Raw genomic sequence first — 24,673 nt, 5'->3', positions numbered from 1 at the left:
ATAACAAGTGGTCACCATCCAAGTAGTAGTATTGACAAGAAAGAATGGCTTAATATATATAAGGAATTATCGTTAGAGCCATTAGGTTATTGTATAACAATTACTCATTTCTAAAAACTTCAATTGGCGAACTAAATTTTCTTTTTATTTGATTTTGTGTCTCACAATTCGAGAATAAACTTCCTCATGCATAATTTTTCTGCATTATATTAATTTTTAATATTTCTTTAAATGTTTGTATGAGGGCTTATGAAAATTACTAATTACACAACTAGGATTTATGGTTGGAGAGATAGTATTGAGATGATGTGAAAACATTAGTAAACGAACTTCTACGCGAGATTCCAAAGATAAAATGTATGTGGAAAGTACTTATAATAATATTTAAATATACAAATTAAGTAGTTTATGTTGCTCATAGCTATAAATTTTATTTCAATTTAAATATATTAATTATTTAGTTATAATTTATTATTCTATGGCTCTTTATTTCAATATAGAGAATATCATTAAATAGAGTTTTGATTTTTTAATTTTTAATTTTTAATTATCAAAATATAACATTAGTCAATTTAATATAAGAATTTTAAATTAAATAAATGCAAATTCTATGGTTTATTATAAATAAATAAATAAATATATGTTAGGTGACATAATTTTAAAAAAAAATTATTTATAGATGTCATATAATAATTTATATATTTTTAAATATTTAATTAAATATCTATCAAATGAGACTAATAACATATTGGAAGCAATGATAAGTAAAGGGTTAAAATTGATTACTTTAAAAGTGGAATTGAAAAATGAAAAATGGGTAGAGAGATATCTACCTAAAATATCATCTCCATGACCACCTTATCCATGAAGTTGCGTGAAAAAAAAATTGATATTCAATTTTTACCTTCCAATATATTAGAGAGGGTCAAATGAAGCAACTACTGGAGAGTAAGCAATGGGATCAATTTATAATTTAATCCCCAAGTTGATCTTCAATCACTATAGAAGTAGAAGTGATTTTAGATCCCATCGCCTAGGTCAAATTCCATGTGCAAGCTACATTGATAACATTGAACAATTTCTCTTTCAAAGAGATGATAGATCCATAACACCATAAAAACTTAAAAAAATAATTGAATCTCTTCCCAATTACTATAGTAGTTGTGCAATCTCCAAAGAATTGTTTTGTTTAGCGACTCATTTCTTAAAAAACCAGTGATGTTTCCTCAAACGTAGCATAACAACACACAATAATACCCTCTCTCACCAATCCATGCACAAACTACCATCATTTTTCACCAACATCTCCCATACGCCTTTGCTGAAATCAAATAAGACAATAGTAATTTATATCATGTCTATCAAAACAATTTCAATTACAATATCTGACAAAACTCTCACTTCTATTATGCTTTGCTTGATATCCATAGCCTATATATAAAGCCAAAATAATCAATTTCTAATAAAATTATAGATAATATATCACCAAATTTCATTTTAAACAATCTACTCAATAATTTATTATTGATTATTATTTTAAAAAATAATTAAAATTTATAATTAGTAATTATTTAACAATTAATTATTATTGTAATTAAAATTCCTTTCAATTACTTTATTATTGTTGTATAAGAATATTAAAAAGAAGAATTCTTACTAATTAAAATAATTTACCATTAATAGATTTATTTTGTAAATCTAAAATTGAAAAAAATTTAAATTCTTTTAATAATTACTTTATTATTTAGTGTAAAAGTATTTAAATAAATAGTTCTTATTAATGGATTTTTTCTAACAAACAGTACACATCTTTGCTCTTCAAAATAAACAAAATGTGAACTTTCCACTTTCTCATTTATATTTGAACAATTTGAAACACTAGAGAATGTGTGAGAAAGATATGTGTAAGAAATACAGAGGATTCACATGTGCTAGGAGCATGCTTACATATCTGGGGAATGAGGGGGTTGGAGACACTTGTTAGATTATGATGAGTTTATATTTTATTATATATGAATGGGTTAGTGCATATGATTAAAATTTGAGTACTGTGGAACTTTTGCACTTGGCCTTTTGCTTCTCCTTTAAATGTCTCAAAAGAAAGCATGCATGCACATCATATCTAGCATTTATGTGCTGATTTGAAATCCCACAAAAGAAACAACTTTTGAGAGTGGACAAAAAGTCAAATATTACACCTGAATAGGATCTTGTATTATCTGACAACTTAAAGCATTCGTGAGGTCTCTCTCTGCTAATTTGCTCCTGAAACTAAGTGACCATGCTCAAGGGTTCCTAGAATGCAGTTAATTCTGTGTGATTTTCTAGTACTGGGAATGAGTTCGTGTTTGTGGGAGAAGTTCAAAGCAAGGCGATGAACTTGTTACAACACCTCTAGATGTATGTTCTTTCATTTCAGAGTCAACTTGCCGCTGTTCTTTCAAGTTCTTATCATCAGTGGCTCTGCCTCTTTTAGAGTCTTCACCTGCAAAATAAGCACAATTGATGCTACACCTGCAAGTTACTGATGAATTCCTATTGGTGTTACACATTGGACCTTTGTTAGGTCCAACCGCTAGTCATACATAGCTTAATCTATAAGATTCCACATGGAAGCAACCATTGTGATTTTCCTATTGGTATAAATTCAATTTCAAATTTTATTATCTCATTAATATATTTTTATACTTGATGATAGATTATATGGACCATAAATAATCTTAGAACACTTAGACCGATATATAATTGTAGAATGTCTTTCCAAATAATGACCACAAATAATTGTAGAATTCTTACAATTCTTACATTGATATATAATTGTAGAATGCCCATGGAAGTAATGACCATTTAGAAGTGTAGAATGCTTACACCCATAATTGAAGCATACTTATCGCCTCTCTACATAATGACCATCTTTTAAATGAGACATAAAAAATATTTTGAAATGATTTTTTCGTATTCATCTTTATATAACTGTAGTCACATAAATCTGTCCACTTAATTAAATGAATATTTACTATTTATTTGATTATTTAACATCAATAATCAGTTAATTAAATTAATATTTAATTAATTCATCCCCAATCCCTTCTCCTATAATTAAATAGATTATTCAATTAATTCAAATTAATTCATTAAGCCACACTCAAAATCAATTAAATGAATAAAACATATTTATTTAATTTAACCCCATTTCCTCTTTTAAATAAACAATTAAAACATTTATTAAATCCCTAATCAACCCCCTCCACCCCCTCACTTGCATTCTCTTACAAATGCAAGTTGCAACCACAACTGAAATAAATTAATTTTATTTTAATTAAAATCCTATTTTCCCTCACCCACCAAACCCACTTGCAATCCTAAATCCCCTTCTAGACTCTTCTAACTACTTTCTAAGTTCTTCTAATCATTCCTAATTAGCCTAATCCCATCTTCTAAATATTGTCACATTCCTAAACAACTTGAAGTCACTTCTAAAAGCCTCCAAAGTATTTGAAAAGCATTTAATGCTTTATGTATCCAACAAGTTAACCCCTAGAGTCTTCCAAATCACTAATGGCTCTTACATGACCATTTATGGCTCTTACATAACCATTTATGGTTAACTCAACTCACCCACATGGTTAGAGACTTTCCTTGTAACTCAACCCCCATTTGACTCATGGGTCTCTTCAAGCACTTATTGCTTTGACCATGGTTATCCTCACTAACTCTTGCACAAGAGTTTATCCATTGGAAAAAGACATTATTTATTGGATAATGGGTTTTATTCATTCAAATCAACACTAACCTTACCTCCCAAACTAACCTTCAAGTCATGTCAAGCATTTAATGCTTCTTCCCTCTCCTCTCAAGCCATCTCATGATGACATTTGTCACCATGAGATTGGGTTGAAAGCCCTCACATGGATCATAAACCCATCAATCCTGACCCTTGTTGAGATTCCTCAATCTCAACCATCCATTTCTCTATTTTTCCTATAAATAGAGCCCATTTCTTCATAATCCACATCCAGAAATCTTGTATGCATCTAAGTTATAGTGAATTTGAGAGAGCATTTTAGAGTAAAATCATAATCCACATTGTCTTTTGGTTAAAATTGATAATAGCTTAATTAAATCATGTTTGCTCATTCTTAACTTACATTTTCATATTTTCATAATCATCTTCAATCTTGAATCTCCATAAGACTTCCATAGTAGTGCAAAGCTGAGAGCTACACTCATGTGGAACTTGGAGAGGAGAGGAACAAGGGAGGAACAACTATGAGCATCTTGGTTAGCATTTGGAGGAGTGTAGTTTATCTCTTTTATATTTGCATGCTTTCCATTTCATGTTTAATATCTCTCTTGATATACTTGCTTAGGACAGTCTTTTGTTGCTAACAGTAACGTTTGAACTTGTTTCTTGTGTTGTTGTGTTGCCATCACTATTCTAATCCTTTTTGTAGAGCATCAATAACTTTTAAAAATAAAGAAATATAAATCTTATGAACTTTAAATAATATTTGAAACAATTGGATACACATCAATAAACTTGTAAAATGTCATATGAGGTGATCACCATTTAAAGAGTTAGCCCTAAGCATGTGGGAACGATGACAAAAGAAGAACATGCTAGTATTGTTAGTCTTTTATTTCAATTTGTACTTTGTAATATTGGTTGAGATTGATTTCAAAATTTGCATAAAATCCAATTAAATTTGAAAATTAGGGTTTTAGGACCTAACCACTGAATTTTGAAATTTTGAATTTTGGGAAAAGGAGGGAAATTGAAATTTTGAATTTTAGGGAAGAAGACAAGTCTGACAACAATGATAAATTTAAAATTGAAGTAAGATCCAAGTTTTGCACAAATTCAATTTCAAATCTAGATTTTTTGTAAATTGCAAGAAAATCAAACATACAATTTTGAATTTTCTTTTGACCTTAGGATGTTTAAAAATTGATAAAATCAACCAATTTCCTGGATTTAAGTAGAAAAATACAGTCAATTCTGACTCCTACAATTTCAAGAAAAAAACTATGGACTAGGTGCAAAGTGTACTTGGTCCGACCAACTTTTTCCAAAATTTTCAGGGATTATAGGAATTATGATTTTATTGTAGAATCCAAAAAAATAGCTGATTTGGAGATGTCCAGATAGGTCAAATTAGCAATCAAAGGTCGAAATAGGAGATTCTTAAAAATTAGGGTTTTACTGTTTAACCACTTAATTTTCAAAATGAAAAGACAGATTTGAACTACAATTTTGAAATAGAAATTAGATCTGAAACAAGCAACAAAAATGCTATGCTTCACAAGCTTAATTTCCACAAAATAAAAAATTAGGGTTTTTATGCAATTAACCTCTAAATTTTGCAAAAAGATCAGACTTGGAAATGAAATTTTAAAGTTCAAATTGCAATTATTCAGATCTAACAAATAAGAAATCAGAATTAAGATGTAGGACATCAAGTTCACCAAAATGTAAAGTGGAAAATTGAACCCTAGTGATTTTCACTTGGGAGATACTTTACATTCAAAAGAGGGGTTGAATCCACTAGATCCAAATCCAAGGGAAATAAGGATGTGAATTCTAAGTGGATTGCAAGTGTTGGAATGTAATTTGCCCTCTTTTGTAAGTAGAAGAGTTGACTTGTTGACTATGTAGAAAATGAAGACAAAATGGGTGAAATAAGGAGCTACCAACTCAGGATCGCACTGTAACTTCGGATTTGAGATATTTAGACTGATATAGATCTGCCCTGTAAATTTGGAGAAAAGTCGTCGGGACCGAGTTGAAAGTGTACTTGGTCCTTCGAAAAATCCGCCAGTCGAAAAGGGTTTTTGTCTCTGCAAATGAAGCCTAAATCTGCAATTCCAGCTATGAACTTGCATCCTACACACAAAAAAGAAGGGAATAAGGGTTGTGGATAGGGGTTTTCCCTAGTCAAACCTCGGTTGAGGAATCGACCTTGAAAGAAAGTAATTGCAAATGCTTAAATGTAAATGATGGAAATGTATACCTTGTAGATCTACAATTTGTTGATGATGGTTGCTTTGCTTCTTGAATGTAATCACAAATGTTGTACGAAATGGCATGTAACATGACAAAACCCTAACACACACACACATGCTTTCAAATGAATGTTGTAATGTTGCTCCAATGGATGAATGAAGAAGACACATGAAGAAGAAGACTTGATGAAAGCTTGAAGACTTGAATGCCCAATGACAATAATGGAGACCTTCCACTTGAATTTTTCTTATCCTTGCTTATTCTTGTTATTTTCGCTTATCCAAATGAGAGGACTATATCCCTTTTTATACTTGCCTCAGAGGATAATTTTCATCTCACCGAAGGCCGACATAGGAGAATTTAAGTGCCCGAGAAGCCAATTAGGTCCAAGGGTCAGATGGACCCATCTTAGGGCCACCCTAAGAGGGACGCCCCTGTCCTAGGGGGGACAGGGGCGCCACGCCCTTGTCATGCCCTATTTTGGGGCCTAGACAAGGTCACAATGCGATATAAGGGTTGAAATAGAAGGAGATTTGGAATGATGATGCAGAGAGGGGTCCCAATTGAGCAGGGAGATGCAGTCGCAAAGGCGAGGGCCTAAAATGCGGTCAAAATTGCAAGGGTTGTAATTTTATGATGCTACAATAAATTAATTGTAAATATATCCAAATAAAATTAAATTAAGTCTCATTGTTATATTTTTATAAGAGCTTGAATAAATGAAAATTTGGTATAACTTCAATTTCAAATCTGTGTATCTCATTAGCATATTTTTATACTTAATGGTAGATTATATTGATCATATCTATCTCCCTGTCATGTAAAATGTGTTTTCAAAACTCGAATCAGTAAAAATATAAATAATAGACTATCTGTTGTATTATTCTAACAACTACGTATATATAAAAAAGAGAGTTTTTAATCAATGTTCCCAATCATGCTAACAATGGCAGAACATAAAGTTAATTGCTAGATCTAAGGAAAAAAATGACTTCATGCACTAAAATGCATGGAGAAGTCTTGTTACAAGAAAGAAATATACAAAATGAAATCTTTACCAGAAAACATGAACCCTAGTAGGAGCTTTCTATAGAATTAGACAAACTTCTCTAAAAAAAGAGAACCAAATCAGTTAGGCAATGAAATGATATAATCAAGAACACAAAGCACTATCTCTAAAGCCCCTACAATTGCAATGCATTTTTTTATCAGACGACATCTTTAAATCAGCTGCTATGAAGAAATCCAATAAGGACATTACTGTTTGGATGCAGACACACACCTTGGCCAACACAATATTTCACGAACACGTATGTAGACACCAAGCAAACCCAAGAACACCCACACAAGTAAACCCACACAATATCCACCAAGAAGCATGTAACAAGCAATTTGGTGTTCGTTGAGATCATCCTTCCCAACAATCTTTTTAGTGATGACAAGAAGGATTGATGTTAATGCAATTTTATACTTGAAAATGCTTTTTTATAATTAGTATATTTTTATACTTGATGGTAGATTTTATACATTTATATATCTATCTCCCTCTCCATATCTCTCTCTCTCTCCACATCTTTCTCTCTTAATCATATACACACACTCCTTATTTCTCCCTCCCTATCTATATCTCTCTATCTTCCCACTCTCTATCTCTCTCCCTCTCTCTCTATACCTCTCTATTTCTTGTCTTTGTCACCTTTCTCTCTCTCTTCCCCCTCTATATCTACTTCTTATCCCACCTCCTCTCTATCTATATATTGTTATCTTTACCTCCCTTTTCACTCCATCTCCCCCACTATGTTTTTATCTCTTTATTTCTCTCTACCTCCATCTTACTTTTCTCTATCTCTTTCTATCCATATCTCTCTACCTCTATATTCCTATCTCTCTCACTATCCCTTTCTATCTCTCTATATCGATCCCTCTATCTATATCACTTCCTCTCTCCCTCTTTATTTATTGAGCTATCTCTCCCTCCATCTCTCCTACTCTATATATCTATCTCTCCATTTCTTTCTCACTCCTCTCTATCTCCCTATCTCTCTATCTCTTTCCCTATCCATATCTATCTTTTTATATTTCTCTCTTTCTATATCTCTCCCTCTCCATCTCCCTCTTTATGTATTGGTCTCTCTCTCTCTCTCTCTCTCTCTCTCTCTCTCTCTCTCTCTCTCTCTCTCTCTCTCTCTCTCTCTCTCTCTCTCTCTCTCTCTTCCCCCATTTCTCTCTCCCACCTCTACCTATCCTTCTCCTTCCCCTATTCTCTCTCTACCCTCTACATATCTCTCTCTCCCAACTCTACCCATCTCTCCCCCTCTTCCCCCTCTTCTCTCTCTCTCTCTCTCTCTCTCTCTCTCTCTCTCTCTCTCTCTCTCTCTCTCTCTCTCTCTCTCTCTCTCTCTCTCTCTCTCTCTCTCTCTCTCTCTCTCTCTCTCTCTCTCTCTCTCTCTCTCTCTCTCTCTCTATATATATATATATATATATATATATATATATACCCCCCTCCCTCTCTCACTCGCTCTTGCCCCCTGTATCTCTCCAATTATTATCAATTAGTTGAATGATCATTCTTCGCACCTCTCAAAACCTACATTAAAACTCACTTTGATATATGTTGTGAGGATCAATAAGGAGTGTCCTTGGAAAAATAACCTCAAATTTGTTGACATTACTACTGCCACCCTGCCATCATTAAGACACCCCCTTTAATCAAGGGCATTTAATTTTAACAATATCAATAATTAATTTTAATGGTTTCCATTAATGCATACAAACCATCTTAACCCAATTGTTATCAAGTAGCTGAATGATTATTCTTCACGCCTCCCAAAACCTACATTAATACTCGTTTTGATATATGTTGTCAAGATCAATAAGGAGCGTCTTTGGAAAATTACCTTGAATTTGTTGATATTGAAATTCCCAGCCTACCATTAGTAAGGCACGCCCCTTGATTGGGTTTTGATTTTTTACAATTTCATTTACTAATTTTAAGATATTATTTCATAATTAATCATTTTTTTTTTAATATTAAAAATAATGGACAAACCACAATAGTTAGATAATTTGAAAATTTGGAGTTTGGCACAACAACGTATAGTTTGATTAGAAATGAATATTCCTAACTTAATTTTGACACCTAAATGATGTTTTTTTTTATGACAAAAGAGTTTCATGTAAGACAATCAAATTTTGGATTGAGTACAACAATCATCATAATCGAAAATTTGAAATATGCCTTTGAAATTTTTTAAACAAGGTCTCAATTATACATTGATTGTTCCAAAAAGAACCAGATGTGTACATGATAGTTTAAAATACATCTCTCACATTTGAGGGTTATGAGTATGCATACTAAATGCCCACCAACATAAAAAAACATAATGGAGAAATATAGGGGATGATTGCCTCCAAGTTGAGATGTTTATGGCATGTTTCTTGAGGATTAGCCCCTTAACATCCATGAGATGCTATAATACTTGAACATCTAAAACTAACCTTCAAAGCCTTGCAACCCAACTTAGAACCCTTAAAGAAGCTTCTTATTTCTCGATTTCATTTTCATATTATTAGAGGAATAGGAATAGTACAATCACCATTTTAAGCCATTTTCAGTTGGAGAAGGTCATATGGCAGGAGGGGAAGACAAGAGCCAAATTTCCGTAATCCACAAGCTGGGAGGATGCCGGTAAAGGTTGAGGAAATTGGCTCAAAACCCACCATTTGCATTCACTTGAAAATTTCAACAATCACTACAGTCTGGGCGTGCCATTGTTATGATCGCTGCTTGCTGTGCCGTCGGCATATAAGGGAAACCGACCCCGTGTTTGTAATATCCCACATTTATGGCGCATTTAAAACCCAAATCATTTATAATCCAAGGGCACGGATATTTTAAGTACGACCTTACTTGAACAGGATCTGTTCTGAAGGTTGTACAACTTGGTCTGCGTATCAAAGTCAGACAAGCACACAAGTCTGGAAGATGAATAAAGGCTCTGAGGCCAGAGCGCGAATACTGAGGCTGCTGTTAACAGCTCGTCTACCGATGAACGTCCTGCCTGCTATATCCTAGCAAGCAGTGAAGGCCTTGGAGCGTTCTGACAGATTCCCAACCCTTTTGGCTCGCATTCCGTAACAGCTAACGGATAGGAAAACTGTTAAAACTAATCATACATAGCTTAATCTGTAAGATGCCACATGGAAGCAACAATTGTGATTTTCCGATTGGTATAACTTTAATTTCAAATCTGAATATCTCATTAATATCATCCATAATTGAAGCATACTTATCACCTCTTTACATAGATTTTTTTCATATTCATCTTTGTATAACTTTTAAAAATAAAGAAATATAGATCTTATTACTTTTGAATAATATTCGAAACAATTTGTAAAATGTCATATGAGGTGATCACCATTTGAAGAGTTTACTTTAAGCTTGTGGGAATGACGAGGAAAGAAGAACATACTAGAGTTGTTAGTCTTTTATTTCAATCATACTTTGTAAATGCCACTCGTGGCCTTGGTTTTTTGAGCTTTTGTGTTTGACATTCAAAAGGAATTCAAATTGAATGAAAAATAAATGTCAGACCAGGTAGTGATTGAACCAAATTGGACATTATAAATATTTAGTAATTTTTAAATATTACTTCATAAATTTATTCTGAAAAATGTTTTAGAAATTAATCATCACTATGATGATGATGATGATCATCATCATCATCACCATCATCATCGTCATTAAAATAGTGGCATGATTACAAGGAGCATTCACATCTCTATATTGGAGCTTATCCTAAACTAATGATCCTTCTTATTCTTACCTTACATTTTTGTTGGTTATCTTTATTCATTTTCTATAACATTGACTTGCTATCTTTTATTTGTTTTGTTTTGCTAATTCATTTGTTTGAGCTCATTTTTAATGTTCATGAACATATAATTAATAGGAAAGCATTTGGAGTTAAAAATTCTTCATTCTAACTCCAAAGTATTTTTTTTATGAATAAATGAAAGATCAAGAAGAATTATATTATACATTGAAAGAGAGTAAAAGCTTATAGATTGGATTGACTTTCTACTAACTTTTTGAAAATGTGCAATGGTCGATTACTAATTATAACTACTAATTATAGTTGAAATGTTTAAGAAAAAATATTGAAAAGTAATTTATAAAATTCTTAAAAGTTTTAGAAAAATATTTAATAAACCTTAAGTTTTCACACTTCTAAAAATAGAAAAAGTTTTCAAAAAAATAAAGAAATGTGCATAGAACTACCTATGCAAAGATAGATGTTAATATCAAAATTAAGTGTTTATCACAAAAGATTGAAATATTATTTAAAAAGCATTAAATTTTTTTAAGAAAATATATATTAGGAACATGAAAATATTTATGCCAAAGGCATTCCCTTATATAAAAGGGACAAACTGACTTCAACCATCAACAATGTGCAATGATGCAAAATGGATGCAAGAGATGCAAGACGATCCAAATGTCAATTATTGTTGGATTTTTTGTCAACATTTTGCCATTTTCATTATTTTTTGTCATTTCACAATTTTTTTGTTTGCTCATTTTTGGTTGATTGATGTTGACCCCACATGAAAAAAAGCACACAACATTTTGCATATACTTGTACTTGATTGACAACCTGTCATAATCAAGCGTAAATTAATTTCCCTTTAGCAACTTTGACATTTGCCAGTTTCTTTGGGAAATGCATCATCTTTACCATGGAACAACCTTTTTGTATGAACAATAGAAATAAATCTGACCATTCAACACACTCAACAATTTGCTGTACATTTTTTCTTGGTTTCAAATTTCAATATGTAAATAAACTGACCATCCTAAGACATTGAATCTTGTTTCTTGCTAGCCCATGAAACCATTCTTACCCAAAAAGAATGCTCCATCGATAGTGCTCTTTTGGTCATCTACATCACCAACTCAATCAACATCAGTGTAAGCACACAACATGAAATCATCATTCCTCGGATACCACAATCCATAATCCATAGTTCCCTTCAAGTATCTGAATATCCTCTTGACAACAATGACATGACTCTCCTTCGGAATATCTTGATATCTAGCAACCATGCATACGACATGCATAATATTTGGTCTAGTTTGTGTAAGATATAGCAGTCCTCCTACCATAGATCTATACAAACTCTGATTAGCTTTAAGAGATTAATCATTCTTAGATAATTTACACCAGTCACCATAGGAGTTCCAACTGGTTTGGAGTCATCTAACCCAAACTTCTTCAACAATTCCTTCACATACTTAGTTTGAGATATGAATATACCTTTTCCAGTCTATGAAATTTGCAAACCTAAGAAAAATTTCATCTCACCAATCATAGACATCTCAAATTCTTTATGCATATCATCAACAAAATTCATGCTCAAATCATCATCACCTCCAAAGATAATATCATCAACGAAGACTTCAACAATCAGGATGTTATCATTCTCAATCTTGAAATACAAGTTACTGTCAGTTGCACCTTTAATAAATCCCAATTTCAACAAATATTTATCTAGTCTTGCATACCAGGCTCTAGGGGCTTGTTTCAATCCATAAAGAGCTTTCTTCAGTTTACACACCATGTCTCTTGATGTCGTGGAAATGGGGACAAGGAAACAAAACAAAGTTCAATGTTAATACGTTAGTTCCAACCAAAAAACCAAAACAAAGAACTAAAAACCATTCCAAACATATCAAAAGAGATTTCAAAAAGCATGAAAGAAGTTTAACAAAACAAAAGAAAGGAGAAGAGTCTCCCTAAGATGCTTCCATGATGCCTTTTGATGCTTCTCCCTTGTTTCTCCCCTCTCCAAGTCCCAAATGAGTGTAGCTCTTAGCTTTTAGCACGATCCATGGATGCCATGTGGAGATTCAAGATGGTTGTAGATGATAAACAAATGCTATGCAAGTGTAAAAGGGTTGCAATGAGAAAGCTCCTAATGTCTATGTAAAGTCCACTATAATAACAATGCTCTAATGCTCTCTAATTGCCTTTTTTTGCTTGGGGAATGAGGTCCTTTTATAGGGAAAAATGTTGATTGAATGGCTAAGATTGAGTGAGCTTGTGAAGGGTCAAGATTGATGGGTTTAGGATCCATGTGATGACTTTCAACCCAATCCCATGATGACAAGTGTCAACATGAGATGGCTTGAGAGGAGAGGGAAGGAGCATTTAATGCTTGAGGAGACATGAGGGTAACCTCATGTGGGTTGGGTTATTGGATAAATCTATTATCCAAGGGATAAACTCTTGTGCAAGAGTAAAAGGGATAACCATGGTCAAAGCAATGAATGCTTGAAGAGACCCATGAGTTAAAGGATGGTTGAGTTAGAGAGAAAGTATCTAACCAAAGGTTGAGTTTGAGTTAACCATTTATGGTCATGTAAGAGCCTTTAATGGTTTTAGAAGACTTTAGATGTTAGCTTGTTGGAGACACAAAAATGGTTATTGAAGACTTTTGAGTTGTTTTGAGAAGTGACCTTTCTTAAGGGATGTGCAAATGATTAGAGAGGGGGATTAGGCTAATTAGAAGGGGTTACAAAAGTCTAGAAGAAGGGTTAGATATGCAAGTGGATTTGTTGGGTGAGAGAAAATAGGATTTTATTTAGAAAATAGAATCTATTTATGTATGCAACTTGCATTTGTAGGAAAATGCAAGCGGGGTGGGATTTTAAATAAATATTGATTTATTTAAAAAGGGGAATTTGATTTGTGTTTTTAAATAAATGTTAAATTTATTTAAATGAGAGGAATGAGGGAAATTAAATAAATTAGATTTATTTAATAATTGGGTTATAGATAGGGATTTTTAATTTAAATAAATTTATGTAATTTATTTAATTAAAATAGCAAAATGGGGGTTGAATTAATTAATTAAATGTAAATTTAATTGATAGAGGAATATTAGTACATTAAAATAAATATTAAATATTTATTTAATTAATAGACAAATTTATGTGTCTACATTTGCCCCTCTATGAGACGGTGTGGTTTATCGCATTGTTTCAAAGAACAACAGATAGGCATGTTAAAAATGCCCCAAGAATGGTCGTTATATGGGTTGATATGCTCCCTCGAGAGATGGGCCAAAAATTTCAGAAAATTGGGCGATCTCTCGAAAAATAGAAAGAAATTAGAGGATTGTAAAGTAGATGAATTTAGAGGAAATGGCAAAATAATGGAGGGAAACTAGGGTAAAACAAAAAAATGACAAGCCTCAGAAGTACCTGGGGGTCATGGTGGTCATGGGGCAGTGCAACGATAGGCTATATGTAGGTGAGAAGGAGTAAAATAGTCCTCATTTGTACACGTGTCCATAGCAATCCATAGCCTTTGACATCGACCTGTGCAACAGTTTAGGAGAGCGAAAATGGTGTTTCCCATTGTCGATCATCGATTGGAGCACATGTGGAGGTACCAAGAGCCAGCTAAGTATGGTCCCCCGGTAAGTCTAATTTTGACTATTGCCTTTTGACATCATTTATTGCATTTAATAGCCAGGGGAAAAATTCGAACGACAAAGGCACTAAAACATTGTTTTAGCATTTTTGTTGTCTAAATTAGCACATCTGTGCCGCAATGGCACTTTTGTGCAGTAGTTTTAGCACTATCGCCAATACAACGCTTTTGTAGAGTGGTTCTAGCACTATTATTTTGGCAGTTTTAGTGTGTTTGTCGGTTTGGGCGAATGAGTTTACTATAGCGCATGTGTCGCGCAATGTAGCGCTTGTGATTTTTTAAAGCCTTTTTATAGGTTAAAATAGCGTCATTGATCAATTTAGCGCTTTTGTAGGTTAAAATGGCATTGTTGATTGTGTTGTGGCACATTTGTCTATGTTGTAGTGCTTTTGTCTTTGTTGTGGCGCTTTTGTCAGTGTTGTAGCGCTTTTGTTTGTGTTGTGGCACTTTTGTCAGTGTTGTAGCGTTTTTGTCTGTAGGTGCAGAAGGATCTGTGTCGGTTGCCCCAAGTTGAATGTCAAGTTGATAGTTGATGTCAACGTTTGTTGTTGTATGTGTAATAGTGACCTGTGAGACTCAATGAACCTTTTGAGACTAGGCAAGTGATGTAAATGCTTGTTGGTAGTCTAGGTTCAGTGGTGAGTCGAGTTACCCGATGAGACTTAGATACTTTGAAAAAGCATCCGATGAAGTCTAGGTAAGAGTCAATGTTGCATAACAAAGATTATTGAAATTGTTCGTGTGATTTGTGGTTTTGTAGGAGGATCAACTAGGGGTCTTGTAGATGCGTGAGAGGCATCTGACCACACAGCTCTTGGGATATCAGTTGACAGATCTGGAGATAGACTATATATGCACAACAAGTTTATATGATATGATGCACCTACCCATAATTCAGACGAATCATGGATTACTGACAATGTTGGTCAAGCGATGGCATAACAAGACATGCTCTTTCCATTTAGCGATGGGAGAGATGACTATGACATTGGAGGACGTCTGGAGGATACTGCATATCTCGATTATTGGCGAGCTTGTTACTTATGACAAGGTGCTAAGCGAGGCAACACTATGACAAGTATTCTCGTATCTAGTTTTGAAGGTGTTTGATGGATTGGTGTTGTGGGAGGACATAGTGGACTTATATGAGGCATTACCAGCAATGGTATTAGGCATAGTGGGAGGGCTACTATGCTCAAATCAGAGGTCACATGGGCTTGCAGTGGGTTGGGGGCAAGTGATTAAACGAATGGTCAGCGAGGGCACCCGATATGCATGGGGACCATGTGTGCTAGCACATTTATACAGGGATTTTTCTCGAGGTTGTGTACCATGAGACTTCATCGTTGGGAGTAGGGATTACCTTGCTTCATATCTGGTCATGGGAGCACTTTCTAAATCGAGACCAATGTGTCTGAGGTTTAGGGCGTTTGATCAGCCTTATGTATATATGTATGGAGGTATGATGACACAACCCCAACTGGGGAAGTTGGAGTAATAGTGGCGTGCATTGGATGAGTTAGATATAGTGATATGGCGCCCCTACTGGGAGTGTGAGCAGTGGGAAGATGATGCAGAGGCGATGCCATGTGTGTTCATGGGGCGGTTCCTCAGTGGACATAAAACGTATGTGGTAGAGAGACATTTTCCAGAGCAGGTGATGAGACATTTTGGGCGCACACAAGGTTTGCCTCGGGGTTCTGGTGAGTATGCTAGAGTAGTACGAGAGAGATTCCAGTGGGGGCCAGTATTATCCCATGATCAGGCTATAGTAGAGTTTCAGACACTATAGGCGAGGTCATGGCCATACTGAGTAGATGTCGTAGATGCGGGGGTGACAAATGAGTATACACAGTATCGATCCGCTCATCTGAGTCCATGGATCTTAGATCCCATAGAGCTAGTGCCACCGTTTGAGGATGACAGAGCACCACGGCGGGGGAGGAGGAGGAGATTAGTTAGGGGGTGGAGATGGTAGGGGAGGTGGAGGAGGTGGAGGGGGAGGTGGAGGAGGGAGGTTACAGAGGAGAGGCGGAGGTGGGCAACCCTTATGACTGTCACAGGGTCCGCTGATATAGGGATTAACGAGAGCAGGAGGGAGAGATGTCAGTGGTGGAGAGGGTGGTGATGTGGATATGGAGATGGGACAGGGAGCTGTAGGTGGGGGAGAGGGGGACCTACGAGATGTGGTGATATTACGACTGCAGACTCGCTTGACGGCTGCCGATGCGCACATCCAAGAGTTAGAGGAACAATTGGAGGACAGAGATGCAGAGATTATGACCAGGGATGTCCATCTTTTTGCAAGGGGGGTTGAGTTGACCTCAGTTGTGCGAGAGAGAGATGATGTGGTGGATAGAGCGAGGGAGCTACAAGATAGAGTGTAATTTTTGGAGGGAGTGCAGGGATAGGGCCTGACTGGGGAGATGATGAGGGAGATGCAATGAGCAGGGGCAGAGATTGACTACTGGCATGGATTATATGAGCAGGTTGTACCGAGTAGTCAATGAGCGATGAGATACTCCTAGATGCGGCAGGCGAGATCAGAGTGGTCTTAGAGGGTTTAGAGCAGTGGTGGTGTGATGGGTCCTCCTCGACGAGATGGTGAGGGTGGTGGGGGGGTGGGAGCCACAACATTTGGCTAGAGTGCCATTTGAGGGTTTTTTTTTTTTGCATTGTTACATTGTTATTATACTGATACTTGGATGACTCTTGGTGACCAATATTTTGGACATCATTGTGTTTTGATACATGTGTTCTTTATTATTGATGCGATATATGATGAGATATCAGTTTTGTGGCAACGATATGATATGCATTTATGTGATAACACGATTGCTTTATGCATGATGATGATATGATTTATGTCTAGATGTATGTGTTGATGTGTTTGCTTTCTAGATGTACATGTTGATGATATGATTTCTATATGTATGATATGGATGATTTGTTATATGGATGCAGGTTAATAGATGTATGATGTTTATGTGATGATGTTAATGATTTGCTAACATGTGAATGTGGGTTAATAAATGTATGATGTTTATGTGATGATGTTAATGATTTTCTAATATGTGGATGCAAGTTAATAGATGCATGATATTTATGTGATGATGTTAATGATTTGCTAACATGTGAAAGTAGGTTAATAAATGTATGATGTTTATGTGATGATGTTAAGGTGGTTTGTACTAAATGATGAGATTAGATAATGAATAATGATATTTGATAGGTAATACTTTATATGTTGAAATGATGAGATAATGATATGGATGTCTTGAGTAAACTATGTGTTTTGAAATGTACTTAATGAATCTAATGAATGCACATAATGAATGAAATGATATTAAAATGTCACGTATGAATTAAATGAATGCACTAAATGGATGAGATAAATACCTAAATGAATGCGAATGAAGGCACTTAAAATGTACTAAATGAATTCATGAATGCACTTAAATGTATAAATGAATGCACTTAATGGATGAGATAAATGTATTACCTAAATGAATGAAATGCAACTAAATGAAGGAATGAGTGCACTTAATGAATAAAATGCAACTAAATGAAGGAATGAATGCACTTAATGAATGAAATGCAACTAAATGACAATGCCATTCCTACATGATATATAAATGTCAAGTTGGTTGGAAAATGCAAATATGGAATGGGGATATGAGATGATGTATCAGAAAAATCTATCGCGATTGTACCCAAGGTAAGGCTTATATGTTGAGCTTTCTCATAGAAACCTGAATTAATTGCATGCTGACAACATATTTGTACCATGGATGAATGAACAAATGAATGGGTGATATGCAACAGAATGCAATATATACAGATGAGATGAAACTGGCGATCCGTGGCTTATTCATAATGCTTTATTTCCTCATCAAGCATAGTAGTACTGATCTTCGTCGAGGTATTAGAAACCAAGGTTGAGCGTTTCACCTATAAGAAGACATCACAGACAAGGAAAGTTCCCCTCCATTTAGGTTCATATATAAATGGTCGAGGTATACGCTGTAGTCAGTAAACCATAGCGATCCATGACGTTATTTTTGCATAGGATCTCGTAGCTTAGTGAACTTCCCACATAGACACCATTAGTACATGCCCCAGAACTTCATTGGAACGATCCATAGACAACAAACAAAGAAAAAGATATCAGGAACCATCGTGGCTACTCTAATCACTTTTGGATATCCATGAGTAGCATAGGAACCTGATATAAATACAAAAAATTTGTCCAAGTGCCTATCAGCCAAACATATTTTCTTGTCAAAGAAAGATGTTACCATGTCTTGTTTGTAAGGAAGGATGCATCCTTGTTAAGATGGTTGTGCACAGATGTGTGATTTGTTGGTTGATTTGATAGGTGGTCATCATTTAAGGAGTTTCAAAATGTTGTTTTTGCATCTGTTGCGACCTGCATGTACCAAGAACAATTTATTTTGTAATGTTTTTTATTGATTTTGATGTTTTTGTCATGTTTTTGGATTTTTGAATGTTGTGAATGTTTTTGTGTTTTCTTCAGGACATTTTGCAACTGTTTCTGGTATTTTTTGAGATTTTATGAATGTTTTTGGTATTATTTCAGGACGTTTTGAATGAGAAACTCAACGAATCACAAGCATGGAGAATCCACTCCCATTGGTAGGTTTAAGACCATTGCCCCCAATTAGATGTCAGTATGAAAGCGTGACGTGGGACACATGAAGTACTAACCCTGATTGCAGATTAATAACAAGCCATGGTATAAATGATGGATGAATGGATGCAATGGATGTGATCGCAACAAGTTTGAGAGACAATGGAGCTATAGTCTTTATGAATGGCTCTTGTTTACTAGGTTTTCACCACCGTACTTACCCAAGGTGCCACCGAAGTGGTTTTCACCATTTGGATGAAATGGTTTTTCTTTACTATTTTCTTGATTTTTTCATTTTTTTGTACTTTTTTTAGGACTTTTTCTGAATGTTTTTGGTGTTTTCTTAGTTTTGACGAGCCTAATGCTCTACACAACTTATGTATGAAACTTTTTGAGATGCATGTTGTTGATCGGATATGCGAGGAGTTCTCCTTCTGAATTTGCTAACTGAAATGCCCCAGACCCAAAGATGATAGTGATGACATATGGACCGAACCAATTGGATTCAAATTTGCCCCGGTGTTCTTTGTTTGGCTGATTGCGGGGATTTTCTCTGAGAACAAGATCTCCTACTTCAAATGTGTGAGGTTTGACCCTATGATTGTAGCTTTGCTCATGTGTTGTTGATAGGCTTTTAGGTGATTGTAGGAAGCTTGTCGCTTTTCATCAAGCAGTTCCAAGTCCTGAAGACGTGAGACTCGATATTCTTCATCATTTATTAGCTTGTGCAAGGAGACCCGTAGAGATGGTAATTCAACCTCAATAGGCAAGATGGCTTCTGCTACATTAACAAGTGAGTAGGGAGTTGTGCTTGTAGGGGTCTAAATGCTAGTTCAATATGCCCATAGTGCCAGATTCAAACGAATGTGCCAATTGCGGCCAACATCATTGATTGTCTTTTTGAGGATCCTCAATATATTCTTATTTGATGCTTTTGCTTGACCATTGCCTTGTGGGTAATATGGGGTGGAAAAACGGTGTTGGATATGAAACTTCTCATAGAGTTCACGAACATCTTGATTTTTGAAAGGGAGTCCATTATCTGAATGATTCATGTGTGTGGGTTGTCTTTCTCAAATGGAGGATCTTAGATGACAAGAAGATTTATGGTATTGGCTAAGTGTATTTAGTTTGGCACCTTGTACAAGTTGTAGACTGGACGATACATTGCAATGATCTTTTAAGTGGCTAATGTTTGCCAATTGACAAATGGTTAAAATTTAGGAATCATAATTTGGCTAATAGTTCAAGTTGTCTTGGTGAATTGAATTACCACATTTTTATAGAATTTTATTTTATTCTTATTTAAATCGACAAAGTGTTTATTTTAATAAACTTTTTAACAAAAAAATTTGCCACAATATTTGATACATGATTAGATCAAATTTGCCTAAATTTTTAAGTTATTGTCTAGACATTTAAATTAATTTACCAATAATAGATCCTAATTATTAGTTACTTTAAGACTATATCACCAATTTTTAATTTCTACCACTGATTTAAAATATAATTTAATGAACTTTGTTGTATTCCATGAGGTAAAATGTACCCTTGATTTGTAGTGCTCATGGGGCTTGAAATTATTTTTAGGTCATTGACCTCAATGGAGATCAATAGTCTAAAATCAATTTTAGGGCCCATGTGCATTACAAATGTGGGCACATTTTACCTTGTTGAATACAACAAAGATCATTAAATTATATTTTAAATCAATAGCAACTACTAAATATTATAGAGTCTACCTCTTAAGTTGCCCATCAATTTTTTCCACCCTTAGGTTCCTACTTCTCCATAGGAATTTTATTTTTTAAATGGAAAGATTTTCGATGGTAATTAATGCATTTCTCATTATTTGTCAATTTTTTTTAATATTTTCTATGAATGTTTAGTGACGTAAAAAATATCAATAAATTCTTTTTTTTTTTTCAAAAAGAGGATTCACCAATAGAAATTTATAGTTTTAACAAAAAAAGAAATATTCAATAATGTTTTGAATCCATTTTTAGGGTGGGTTTCTTAAAGTTATCCCTAGTACAATGCAATAGTTCTTCTAAGATTCTTCATCTTCACCATTGAATCGATCTGAAAATAAGTTTGTAGTAGCAACATTGAACAATCATGCATTTTGGGTACCTAAGGGTGCACATTCCTTGGAGATGAAGCTTCCTACAAAGAAAACAATGTTGTGACACCAAATACTTAGTCACATTGGTAAGAAGCATCTTAGAGCCCTAAAAAATAAAAGCTTTGATGATTGTAATCTCAAGTTTGGTTTTTGAGAACATTGTGTATATGGAAAACAAGATCGTGTTTATTTTATTCCATTTCTCATAGGTCTTCTAGGATTTTGGACTATATTCATGAAAAGGGTAAGCATGCTCACCCATGTGGGAGCACATCTAGTCCTAAACCTTGATGAAATCACATCCTTTGATCTTAGATCTTCCTCTCCCTTTTGACACTGTCACAATGCTAGGACTTCAATCCATGTGACCTTAATCCTAGGCCTCCATCAAATTGCATCTTCACCATCTTTTTTGTTTTGTTTTGGGAAATCTATTTAATGAGAGGCCTTCCCCCTTTTAACAACACAATTTCATGTTGACTTTATGCTACCATTTTTATGACCTAATCAATGTTGTCAAAATAGCGATGTGATTACAAGGAGCACTCATATATCTACATTGGAGCTTATCAAAAACTATTGATGAAGGCATAATTGTATTTTTTTCTTATTCTTAGCTTGCATCGTTGTTGGTTATATTTATTTGTTTTCCCTAAGAAAACTTTCTATCTTTTATTTGATCTTTGGAATGTCTTGTTTTGCTAATTTATTTGTTTGAGCTCATTTCAAAGGTGCATGTGTATATCATTAATAAAAGGACATTTAGAGCTAAAAATTCTATATTTTAATTCCAAAATATTTTTATGAAAAATGAAGGATTAAAAAAATATATATTATATATTGAAAGAGAGTAAAAGTTTATAGATTGGATTGACTTCCCACTAACTTGTTTGAAAAATTACAATGATTGTTCACTACTTATAATTAATAATTATAGTTGAAATGTTTAAGAAAAAAACATTAAAATGTTATTTAATAAGTGCTAAAAAAAAATATTTAATAAATATAAAATTTTCACACTTAAAAAAATAGTAATAAAGAAATATGCATAAAACTATGCAAATGATAGACATTGACATGAAAATTAAGTGTTTATCACGAAAGATTGAACTATTATTTTAGAGTAATAAAAAGTTTTAAGAAAATATATTAGGAACATGAAATTATGTCCTAGAAGAGCAAATACGTAGTAAAAAAGGATGGCGCCGCCCGGACTTGAACCGGAGACCTTCAGTGTGTTAGACTGACGTGATGACCAACTACACCACGGCACCAATTGACAACAAGCATGTGCATTTATGTATATATTGTGCTAAATAATAACAATGCGATTAATGTCTCATTGTTTGTATGAATATAAATAGTGAAATATAAATTGTAATTTGAGAGCATATCTGGCTCCGATAGCTCAGTTGGTTAGAGCACCCGTTTAGTAAGCGGGAGGTCTTGAGTTCAACTCTCAATCAGAGCAGATTCGCTGTTGTTTGAAGTCGCGTCCATCGTCAATCTTCTTATGGATAGTTTTGGTGCACGACGACAATCAATGGTCGACAAGAACTGTTTTCTTACAGGGTAAAGTGGTTTGTGGTTTAATTTTTAGCGTCTCTTTAATTCTCAATTAAATGTAGGATAATTTAAATATTTGTTTTATAATAATATTTAAATTTCTCATGTGGATAACTATAGGGTTGAAATAATGTGATGGTCGTTAAATGAAAATATATTACAAAATATTTTTTAATATTTTTTTGTGATTGTCTTATATTTTATTTTGTATAAAGATTTATATTATACATATATAAAAAATCTCGCTCTAAAGTGTAAAGTCAAATTTTAAATGACAAATTCAAAGAAAAAAACAATAAACAAATCCTTAAGTGTTGGAGCAATGCTCCTAAGCTGCCAGGATCATGAACGCAGACACTTCCAAAGAAAGAGAGAGAAGATAAATTCACTAGGAGAATGAGGATGTGTTGCTGATGCCCCAGTACTAAGGAGGAAGAGCTAAAGTACAAGGAGGTGGTGTGAGTTTCTCCATACATCATGTATGTCCTAGCAATTGGGAATAGGCTCCGAGTGAGTAATTGCACCATCTTCATTTTCTTTTTCAATAGGAAGTTAAGTTCACAAGCATAAGAAATTATTAAAAAAAGGTGAGAAAATTTTATTTTGTTTTCTTTTTAATTTATATGGTTAAAAAAATACATTTTCAAAATTATTTAAAACAAGTAAAATAAAATTTTAAAAATCATAGAACTACTAGTTACCAAGAAGGGTCCTAAATTTTTTGAGTAATGGTTGTTAAATAAAATTAGCTAAGTAGTTGCATGTAGCGTTATCATATTTAAGAACTTTTTGGATGACAACTATGCACTCATTTTTTCCCCCTTGGATTTAGTGTTCATCGAATGGTTTGCATTTACCTCCAAATTTGTTTATAGGCTATATAAACATTAGAGACACAATTAAAATTTTAAGAAAAGTGATTTTAAAAGATGGTTTGAGCATTATGGAGCAAATTAATTTATAAGATTGAGTCCAAGCCCTCAGGGATGAATCTACACCTTACATTGCCTCCTATTTTGGGAAGTGGTGGATGCTTATGGGATTCTACCCTTTTTTTATTTACATATTTTAGATGGTGTGTACGAGCCATTCGTTTTCTATTATTTAATTTCATGTCTATTTTCTTAAAGAAGTCTTTTTATTTTAGTTTAGTTTATTTCATGTATTGTCTATTTTCTACTCCTTTGAGGAGTAGCTCTTGTCACTCTTAATGAAACTCCTTCGCCTATTGTTTTTTTCTTTTCACAAACCTTTAAATCCATATTTTAAGGATCATATGCACAAGAAAGAATTACTAGGGAGAATGGTTGTCGTGCCAACATTTCACCATTTCGTCACTTCATTAATGGCCAATGTGAGCTCAAACATCCTCCTAGCCAACTAACCTTGAACTACTCTTATGCATCTATTCTCATCCTCATTATTTGTAACTCCTTACACCAAATTAACGAAGAATCTGCATTCAAAATCGTCAACTCTCTCTCTCTCTCTCTCTCTCTCTCTCTCTCTCTCTCTCTCCATATTTTTCTCTCTTAATCGTATACATACACTCCTTATTTTCCTCTCCCAGTCTCTATCTCTCTATCTTCCCAGTCTCTATCTCTCTCCCTCTCTCTCTGTACCTCTCTCTATTACTTGTCTTTGTCACCTTCTTTCTCTCTTTTTCTTCCCCTTCTATCTCTACTTTTTACCCCACCCCCTCTTTATCTATATATCATTATATTTACCTCCCTCTTATTCACTCCATCTCTCCCACTCAATATCTTTATCTCTTTATTTCTCTCTATCTCCCTCTCATTTCTCTCTATCTCTCTACCTATATCTCCCTA

General features: G+C 34.2%; 3 non-coding genes across 3 annotated transcripts; 2 read left to right on the top strand and 1 right to left on the bottom strand.

Moving 5' to 3' along the window:
* Positions 1 to 9,904: 9,904 nt before the first annotated feature.
* LOC131033079 (small nucleolar RNA U3) lies at positions 9,905 to 10,114 on the top strand. The gene has a single exon (XR_009103558.2). It is a non-coding gene; the product is annotated as a small nucleolar RNA U3 (small nucleolar RNA).
* Positions 10,115 to 22,478: 12,364 nt separating this feature from the next.
* TRNAV-AAC (transfer RNA valine (anticodon AAC)) lies at positions 22,479 to 22,552 on the bottom strand. The gene has a single exon. It is a non-coding gene; the product is annotated as a tRNA-Val (tRNA).
* Positions 22,553 to 22,675: 123 nt separating this feature from the next.
* Positions 22,676 to 22,749, top strand: TRNAT-AGU (transfer RNA threonine (anticodon AGU)). The gene has a single exon. It is a non-coding gene; the product is annotated as a tRNA-Thr (tRNA).
* The last annotated feature ends 1,924 nt before the right edge of the window (positions 22,750 to 24,673 follow it).

Source organism: Cryptomeria japonica, chromosome 7 (genome assembly GCF_030272615.1).
Source record: "Cryptomeria japonica chromosome 7, Sugi_1.0, whole genome shotgun sequence".
In the NCBI taxonomy this organism is placed as follows: domain Eukaryota; kingdom Viridiplantae; phylum Streptophyta; class Pinopsida; order Cupressales; family Cupressaceae; genus Cryptomeria; species Cryptomeria japonica.
The sequence above is the reverse complement of the archived record's forward strand: the minus strand, read 5'-3'. Positions and strand labels throughout refer to the sequence as shown.